Below are 9,956 nucleotides of genomic sequence, written 5' to 3' on the forward strand. Positions count from 1 at the left end.
GAAGTGGAAATAACCTGATTTATTTAAAAGATTTTAACCAGGTTCTTTCATGGAAAAAAATTAAAGATCCAGCATTGTACAGATCACTCTGCTGAGATGTGAGCCAAATGACTTAAAGCAGAATTCCAATATTACTTCTCTTTTTTGAAAGTTTTCTCACAAACTCCTCAAAATATCTGCCTCCACCTAGTGGTGTGGGTTTGTTATTTATATTCCCTGTTGTAGAAATACATCAAATTATACTCCGCATGATTCTATGATTCTATCTGTAGGGACAGGGACAGGGATAATCCTGGGAAGAGGCTCTTTTTTCCTTCACTACTCTATAGAGGTTCTTATACTGCTTGTTGTCAGCAAGACATGAGAAGTCATTCTTCCACTCTACTCTGCGCTGGTTAGGCCTCAGTTGGAGTATTGTGTCCAGTTCTGGGCACCACATTTCAAGAAAGATGTGGAGAAACTGGAGAGGGTCCAGAGAAGAGCAACAAGAATGATTAAAGGTCTAGAGAACATGACCTATGAAGGAAAGCTGAAAGAATTGGGTTTGTTTCGTTTAGAAAAGAGAAGACTGAGGGGGAACATGATAGCTGTTTTCAGGTATCTAAAAGGGTGTCATAAGGAGGAGGGAGAAAACTTGTTCATCTTGGCCTCTGAGGATAGAACAAGAAGCAATGGGCTTAAACTGCAGCAAGGGAGATTTAGGTTGGACATTAGGAAAAAGTTCCTAACTATCAGGGTAGTCAAACACTAGGGCTGTGTCTAGAATGCATCCTTTTTCCGTAAAAGGGATGCAAATTAGACACATCGCAATTGCAAATGAGGTGGGGATTTAAATCCCCCCTGCTTCATTTGCATAAACATGGCTGCTGCTTTTTTCCGGCTCGGAGCTTTGCCGGAAAAAAGCGCCAGTCTAGACGCGGATCTTTCGGAAAATAAAGCCTTTTCCAAAAGATCCCTTATACCTCTTAAAAAAAGGAATAAGGGATCTTTCGGAAAAGGCTTTATTTTCCGAAAGATCCCTGTCTAGACTGGCGCTTTTTCCGGCAAAGCTCCGAGCCAGAAAAAAGCGGCAGCCATGTTTATGCAAATGAAGCGGGGGTATTTAAATCCTCGCTTCATTTGCAATTGCGATGTGTCTAATTTGCATCCCTTTTACAGAAAAAGGATGCAGTCTAGACACAGCCTGGAAGAAATTGCCCAGGGAGGTTGTGGAATCCCCATCTCTGGAGATATTTAAGAGTAGGTTAAATGAATGTCTATCAGGGATGGTCTAGACAGTATTTGGTCTTTCCATGAGGGTAGGGGCCTGGATTCGATGACCTCTCGCGATCCCTTCCAGTCCTAGTATTCTACGATTCTATGATTCTTTTCGTCCATAAACATTTTTACAGACAAAGGGAACGTGATGCAATTGACCTGGCCTTGGGATCCCCTCCTGGAGGCCCTATGGTCTGACCATACCCTAGAGACACAATAGAAAAGTCCTCCAGACAGACTGGAGTGGCTGTGGGAGAAGCAACCAATCAGGGCCAGGAAAGTCCTATAAAAGCAGCGGAAAGACCAGTATCAGTCAGTGTCTCTGGAGGCCACAAGGTATGCAGAACCAGGAGACAGGCTGCCTGAGAGAGTGGCAGCACTGCAGACAGCTCCTTGGCTATGTCTAGACTGCAGGCTTCTTTCGAAAGAGCGTGTCTAGACTACAATACGCGGATCGAAAAATCGATCCGCTTTTTCGAAAAAGAGCATCCAGACTGCTGGACGCTCTTTCGAAATTGAAAGCCACCCGGAACTGCTTCTGCCAGGGCATGGGGGCAGCATTTCCTTCCGGGTGCTGCCTGCCTGCCCTTTGCAGAGACGCGTGGTGAGAGGGACACTCCTGAACACCCGTTGCTCTGCTCCTGCAGCTGCCTTTGCTGTCCCTCGAGGAAGTAAGCAAGGCATTGCAGTGCTGCTTTGGAGTGCTCAGCTTCCTGGGACACCCCAGCAGCTTTTTTCTTTTGAGGTTTTTCGCTTTGAGACCCTTTTTTTTGGCATGGAGCCAGAGCTGCCCCTGGGCAGGCGATGGCCCCACACCACCATACTGCAGCTGTTGCTGCATCTGCATGACACTGTCATGAGGCTACTTCCCGAGCTGGACCCAGACCAGAGGTACGAGGGGCTCCTCCGTCAAGCAGCCGCACTGCCCTTGCCTCCAAACTTTTTCGTGGACAGGCGTGTTTGGAGGTTTGACACCAGCTCTGACTGGTGGGACCGGCTCGTGATGGAGATCTGGGATGACCGAGACTGGCTACGCAACTTCCGGATGCGAAAGACCACTTTCCAGGAGCTGTGTACCTGGCTCGCCCCTGCTCTGCAACGGCAAGACACCCACCTGCGGCCCGCCATCCCCCTGGAAAAGAGGATCGCCATTGCCCTCTGGAAGCTGGCAACCCCCGACAGCTACCGCTCCGTGGGACACCAATTTGGCGTGGGCAGGTCTACCGTAGGATCCATCCTGATGGAGGTAAGTCATTGTCTGGGGACAGTCACAGTTTGGGGTGGGGGGAAGGGAGACTGTCAGGAAGGGTCAAGTGGAGTGGGAGTGGGAGGGAGCTCCTCCACTCACCCTGAATTGTTGGGGGGGGGGTTCTGAGGAGGGGATTCCCGGGGTGTTTGAGAGGGAAGGTGGGCGGTGGGTTCTCCTCCTAAGAGATAAGGCACCCCTTCTAACATTTTGTTGTCTGTCTCGTTCTGCAGGTGGTGAGGGCCATCAGTTCAGAGCTGCTCAACAGGCTCATCTGTCTACCAGATCTGGACAGCGTCATGGCCGGCTTTGCTGCCCTCGGCTTCCCGAATTGCGGAGGAGCGCTCGATGGGACACACATTGCAATCCGTGCACCGCCCCATCGAGCAGCCCAATTCATCAACAGAAAGGGCTACTTTTCTATGGTCCTCCAGGCCCTGGTCGACCATCGTGGCCAGTTTTCGGACATTTGTGTTGGGTGGTCAGGGCGGGCACACGATGCCCGCATCTTCAGGAACTCGTACCTCTACCGGAGGCTTCAGGCAGGAACATTTTTCCCGCATCGTGAGTTTGCGGTTGGGGATGTGCACATGCCGGTGTGCATAGTGGCTGATGCCGCCTATCCCCTGATGCCGTGGCTGATGAAGCCCTACACCGGCCACCTGGGTGCGAGCAAGGAGCAGTTTAATGCTCACCTTAACCGGGTTCGCAACCAGGTGGAATGTGCGTTCGGACGTTTAAAAGGCAGATTCCGGTGCTTGCTCACACGCCTCGACATGGGGGAGAGCAACATCCCTGAGGTGGTGGCCGCGTGTTGCGTTCTCCATAACCTGGTGGAGAGGAAAGGGGATGCCTTCCTACCAGGGTGGGGTAGAGGTGCTGATGGCCAGGAGAGGCACTTTGCCCAGCCCCGGACAGCTGCCATCCGCCAGGCTCACCGGTCTGCTGTTGGCATCCGGGAGGCCCTCCGGGAGCAATTCTCCAGTGGAGGCCACTGACTCTACTTAGGGGCTTCTGCCTGGGGACTGGGCCCTGGCCCAATAGAAGCTTCCCTCCACAACCCATCTCCTGACCCTGTTTGGACACATCAGTAACACCAGGGTGTGTTGCAAAATAAAATGTTATGTTTAATGTTTGTACATATTCTCAAACAATAGTATAAATGTAGCAAACATAACACATTTTTTTCATTTTTGTTGTTGAAAACACTATTTACAATAAAGAAACATTTTGTTGAACCCTTTGTTTGTGCTTTATCTGGGGTGATGGGGGTGCTTGAAACATGGAGGGGGGAAGGGGACTGGAAACCTGGAGGGGGGAAGGGGACTGGAAACCTGGAGGGGGGAAGGGGATCAGGTTGCATGGTGCTTGCCAGATTTCCCTCTCCTGCCTGGGCCTCGTGTTTGGGGTGCTCCACGGCTACGGGATCGGGTGGTGCACCTGTCGGTTGGCTGGCTGGGGTGCTCTTAGGACGTGGAAGCCTGGGGGAGAGGAGGGCCAGGGGGAGAGAGGGGCTGGGGAACTGGGGGGGCTGGGGGAGAGGGAGGTCCAAGGAGGGAAAGGGATGCTGTTGTGGAAGGGGGGTTTGGTGGGGTGGGGTCATGGGGTGCTGGAGGAGCAGGACCAGGCACAGGAGCAGGCAAGCCGCAGACCTCCCTGAGAGTGGCACACAGGGACGTGCGCTGCAGGACCAGCTCGTCCATGAGCTGGTCACGCCAGCGATCCTCTGCCTCCGCCCTCTCTCTGAGGATGGAGTTCAGCTCCTGCACGGCCTCCACGTGCTGCCTGAGGATGTTCGCATAGACACGCCTGTGTCTACGGCTCCCATGTCCCCGAGATGGAGATGGAGGTGGGGCTGGGGTGCTGCGGCCCTCTTCCACGGCTGGTCCGGCTGTGGAGGAAAAGAAGAACACACAATCAGTCCTAAAAACTGGACTCTGTAGCACTTAAAATACTAACAGGATGGTTTATTAGGGGATGAGCTTTCCTGGGCCAGACCCACTTCCTCAGATCAGAGTAACACGGCTACATTTCTATCACAATCAGTCATGTGTGCAACAGCTGTCCAAAAGGGCATGCCCTCTCCCTTGAGACAGGGGAATCAGACATTCTGAAGGTTACACTGTGTGTGTGTGACCTGCGCATCAGCCTGAGCATGACAGGTTTCCCTTGTGCATCACCCACTGTGCACCCACCTACCTCCCCCCCCCCCCCCCCCGGGTGTTACACAACCTCACTGCACTCACTTGCTGCTTCCTCTCCTGCGCCAGATGATGCCTGGGAGGCCTCTGGGGTCTGGGTGACTGGCTCCAGGGTGAGGGTCGCCGTCTCCTCACTGTCCTCCTCCTCTGGGACCATGTCCCCGTCTCCAGACTGCTCTGGGTCCTGCTCGGGAGCGTCCACCATGGGGTCTGCCAATCCAGACTGTACGAACCGCCGTGGTGTGCGTGCTTCTCCACTGCCACCCAGGATCTGGTTCAGCTCGGGGTAGTAGGGGCAGTAGTGGGGGGCTGCCCCAGAACGGGAGCTCTCCTCCCTGGCTTTGACGTACCCCTGGCGCAGCTCTTTTACTTTGGACCGCACCTGGTCCTGGGTGCGGGGGTAGTGGCCCTTCTGGGCCAGGGCTTCAGCCATGCGGCCATAAATATCTGTGTTTCGCCGCCGGCTTTTGAGGGCCTGTAATGCCTCCTCCTCTCCCCAGAGCTCCAGCAGGCTCTTGATCTCTGCGCCAGACCAGGATGGTGCCCGGCATTTGGAGCCCTTGGCTGGGTCCCCAGAAGGCTCTCTGGAAGGGCCAGGACGGTCTTGGGGCTGGGACATGCTGCAGCAAAGTAGCCGTGTGCTCTGGCTCCTTCTCTGCAACAAGTGGCTGTGAGGGTGCCTGTCCTTTAAGGAATGGCTGCAGCCAGGAACCACAGACATGCAACCCATGGCCCAGATTGTCCACCAGGGCTTCTTCCTGGAGGCCAATACTTTCGAAAAAAAGGGCTCCCCCCGTCCACACTCACTTACTTTCGACGGATCTCCCTCGAAAAAGGCGTTCTTCCTTGTAGAATTAGGTGTACCGCCGTCGAACGAAAAGCTGCGTTCTTTCGATTTAATTTCGAAAGAACGCAGCTTGAGTCTGGACGCAGGGGAAGTTCTTTCAAAAAAAGGCTACTTTTTTCGAAAAAACCCCTGAGTCTGGACACAGCTCCTGTGAAGAGCTATTGGCGAGTGCTGGACTGTGATGGGACTTTGAAATAAAGCCCTGAGGTAAGGGCAAAAATGCTGTATTTTGGTGGGGTAGCTCTGGGGACACCACTCTCTTTGAGTGGGGAACAAACTTGAAAGGACATAAGAGAGCTAACCAAGATAGGCTCCGATTAGATGTGTACCCTGGAAGGGGTTTTGATGAGCACACACAATGAGTGAGACTCGGCCAGAGACTGTGTCACCGAAGTCAGACAAGAGAGTGCAGGCACATGTGCTTAGCCAGAAGGGGTACTCAAGAGAGGTGAATGCTGCTCTGTTACAGAGAGCAGTCCAATATTGTCATTAATTCCTGTTCATGGCTTATTCCTTCATTAAAACCAGTTGTGTCTCTGCATATGATGTCCTTTGTGGACCCCGGGTGAGGTGAAGGGACATGGCTTCGCGCATAAGGGGTGTGGCACTTCCTCCCTCCGAGCTACCCAAAGTGTGTGGTGCTCCAGCAGCAATTGATAGGGTCTTGGGCTCTTGCTGCTGCTGCATTAGCAGCAGCCCTTATTGGAAAACTTGAGAGCCCCAAGCCCTCTCTATCTCTTCCCCCAAATCCCACTCCTGCTTCACCCCACTGGGTACTGAGACTAGGGCCAGGACACTCTGCTTCCCGGCCACCACCATAGTGAAGTAGAGCAACCCAGCTGGGAGATGGTGGAGCACAGTAGGCTGTTGGTTGTTCCAGGTCCCACCACTGTGGTGTGTGCTTGGGGGCATGACCCCCTCTGACTGCCCTGTGCTAGATTTTCCCAGATAATTACCTGGGCACCATGGGTCCCATCCATCTGATGGTTGAGGCATCCACTGTGGGGCCTGGACAGCTCGGAGAGGCCTATATAACCGTGTCTCGCATGGGCCAATACAAACTGCCTCCTGTGTTGCATCATTTAATGAAGCATCTCTTGTACACAGGCAAGACTAGGAAGAGCTGACAATTAGGCTTACCATTTTTCCCAACTGGATGGACTGGACGCCATTTACAGCAATGGTGTCCCATCCCTCTGGTCAGGAAAGATGATAACCCTAAGCTGACTCAATGCAATGGTAGCCACGTCAGGTGACAGAACAGTAGCACAAAAGAGTGGCAGGGGAAACTCAAAACAATATTTTTTTTTAAAAAAAGAGAAAATTGAAAGTTTCAGCAACAAGACAAAAAACAGGAGAAAAAGACACAAGTGGAGAATTAGGCGGGAGTGAGGGAGTGTCATGTCTTTCTTAGTATACCTGCGGGGCAGGAAACCCTATTCAGACCTAAAGGGCAGACACCAAGTCTAAGGGCCTTATGCCCAGAACCTCAGAGGTATTTCGGCTCTTAGGGTATGTCTACACTGCAGTGTTTTTCCAGAATAACTGCCGTTAGTCCAGAAAAAAATACTTGCGTCCATACTGCTATTGCATTCTTTTGACAAAAAGTTGAAAGAACCAAGGGGTTCTTTCACGAGGAAGACGTCTTTGTCTGAAAGAGCAGAAGAGGGAGTTCTTTTGAAAGAAGAGGCCTCCAGGAAATAGCACAGGTGCCCTGGTGGCCACTCCGTCCAAACTAATCAGAACTCTATAGTCCCTGTCTCCGGCCAGCTCTTAAAGCTGCAGGCACCTGGGACAACACTTGTGGCAGGGGGCTGGCCCAGAGAGCTGCACCTCACTGCGTGGCTGTGACTGCCACACTAATTGGGACCCATGGCCCAGCCACAAGCCTCCCGAGACCTCTCTGGCCCTCACAGGGAGCATGACCAGGGCTCCCAGGACTCAGCCAGAGGCCCGAAGAGGTTTGTGCCATAGTGGTCCGGGGCAGAGATCCTGGCCTTCCTGTAGGTGTGGGGTGAGCAGGAGACCCTGCAGGATCTCGGCTCCCAGTGGCACAACGCCGACATATACGGTCGGATGGCCGAGGCTCGGGCCACAAGAGGCCACCACTTCCAGAACCTCATACAAGTATGGAGCAAAGTGAAGGAGCTCTGCCAGGGCTATGCGAGGGCAAGGGAGCACAGCTCTCTCTCTGGGGCAGGACCCCACTCCTAGCCCTACTACGCTGAGCTCCACCACATCCTGGGGGGTGGTTCAGCCCCTTCCTTACCCCTGGTGGTGGACTTGGGGCTGGAGATGCTCATCTTTGCCAACCCAGGGCTCCCAGGCCAGGAGGAGGAAGAATCCGACGACGAGCTGGAGGAGGAGGAGGAGACAGCCAGCACAGTCACCCTCACCCTCAAGCCCGTACCCCAGGGCCTGGATGTCTTACACGCATTCTCTGAGGACGGGGAGGAATCATCAGGTGAGTGCTCTGTTTTTCACACACACAGGGCAGGGAAGGCGGGCGCAGAGGGGATGGGATGCAATCGTCGCTTGGTCATCTTGGCCTGGATATTGTGCTACACTCCGTGCACGTGGAACTACATGCAGTGCCAGTCTGCAACATGCAGCCCCAGGAGGCAGCCCCAAAGCACCTCCAGGCAGGGCCAGCCCGAGCCCTTTGGCACCCTGGGCCCAGGCATGCGGCGCCACCCCCAGGCCCTGCAGGGTGCATGCGTGGGCCTGCCCCCCAGGGCGCTCGGCGCATGCGCGAGCTGGTCACGGCCACTGGCGCGCAGCCCGGGGCCGCCCCCAGGGTGCACAGCACATGCGCTGCCCAGCCTGGTCCGGCCAGCGCTGCTGGCACGCACGCTGGGCCGTGCAGGGCCCCGCAGCCATGGGTGGAAGGGTGCTGTTAGCCAGCGCCGCGGGGCCGGCGCTGCGGGATCCGGGCACGTGGCTCCTGATGGCAGCTGTAAGGGATGCCATGCACCCCTTACAGCTGCCATTAGGCGCCCCTCATCGGCTGGCGCCTTGGGAAGCTGCCCGGCTCACCCATGCCTCCATCCGGCCCTGTCCCCAGGGTCCTGTTCACGGGCTCTGGGGAGGCCACACACACATCTGACCCCTGTGGGAGATGCCCTCCCACCACTAACCACTGCTGGAAGCAGGCTGGGGACAAGGGCACACACGTGGCTGCACACAGACTTAGGAGTGCCGCACACGACACACGGGAATGCCTGCACACTTGAGGCACCACCCACTTCCACGGACAGCGCTGGCAGGTGTGCGTGCCGCCCCCATGGAAGAGCAGACTGCTCCAGGCCCCTCTCCTGCCCATGGCATCCCACTGTGGCCGACCACTTCCCTTGCCCTGCCTGTCTGTGGGATGAGGATGGGGGGGAGCAAGAAGCATGGTCCCCTGGGCACCTCAGGGCCTCTGTGAGGCAGGGCCGATGTCCAGGCCACACATAGCCTTGCTCCTGGAACATCCCTGCCCTCTAGCCTGAGGACTCTTGTTCTCAGCTCACAGAGGAGGGCACGGACTCAGGGACAGTGTCTGCATGGATGACTGACCGCCTCTTCCTCTTTATTCTCCACAGCCGGACTAGCATCACTAATGGGCGATCACCGCCAGCTGAGGCAGCCGCCTGACCCTGGGGGAGCTACAAGTGCAGGAGGGTCCAGGGGGACCTGATGAGACAGCACGTGGTCATCCTCTAAGGCATGCAACGGATCCTGGCCCAGAAGGACCAGGAGGACGCTCAGGGGCCGTGTCTACATTTGCGAGATTTTGCGCAAAAACTTGCCGCCTGTCTACACTGGCCGCGAGTTCTTGCGCAAGAACTATGATGCGCCCGCTCAGGAATAAGCCCTCTTGAAGAAGTGTTCTTGTGCAAGAGGCCAGTGTAGACAGGCAACATGAATTTCCTGTGCAAGAAATCTCGATGGCTAAAATGGCCATCGGATCTTTCTTGCGCAAGAGAGCGTCTACACCGGCACGGATGCTTTTGCGCAAAAGCACATCTCTTGCACAGAAGTACATGCCAGTGTAGACGCTCTCTTGCACAAATACTTTAATGCAAAAACTCTTGCGTTAAAAGTATTTGTGCAAAATCTTGCCAATGTAGATGTAGCCAGGGAGTGTCTAGACTACAGGGTTTTTTCCAAAAAAGTGGCCTTTTTTTGAAAAAACTTCCCCTGCATCTAAACTGCTGCCCTGTTCTTTTGAAAGTAAATCGAAAGACCATGGCTGGTTTTTTAACTATGGAAAAACTCGTTTTACGAGGAATAACGCCTTTTTTCAAAAGTGCTCTTTCAAAAAAAGGCACTATGTATTGCAAACTGTGCTTTTTCGAAAGCGAGCATCCAGACTGTCTCGGTGCTCTCTTTTGAAAAAGTGGCTTGCTTTTTCAAAAGTACC

The sequence above is a fragment of the Pelodiscus sinensis genome, unplaced genomic scaffold (genome assembly GCF_049634645.1).
Source record: "Pelodiscus sinensis isolate JC-2024 unplaced genomic scaffold, ASM4963464v1 ctg37, whole genome shotgun sequence".
In the NCBI taxonomy this organism is placed as follows: domain Eukaryota; kingdom Metazoa; phylum Chordata; order Testudines; family Trionychidae; genus Pelodiscus; species Pelodiscus sinensis.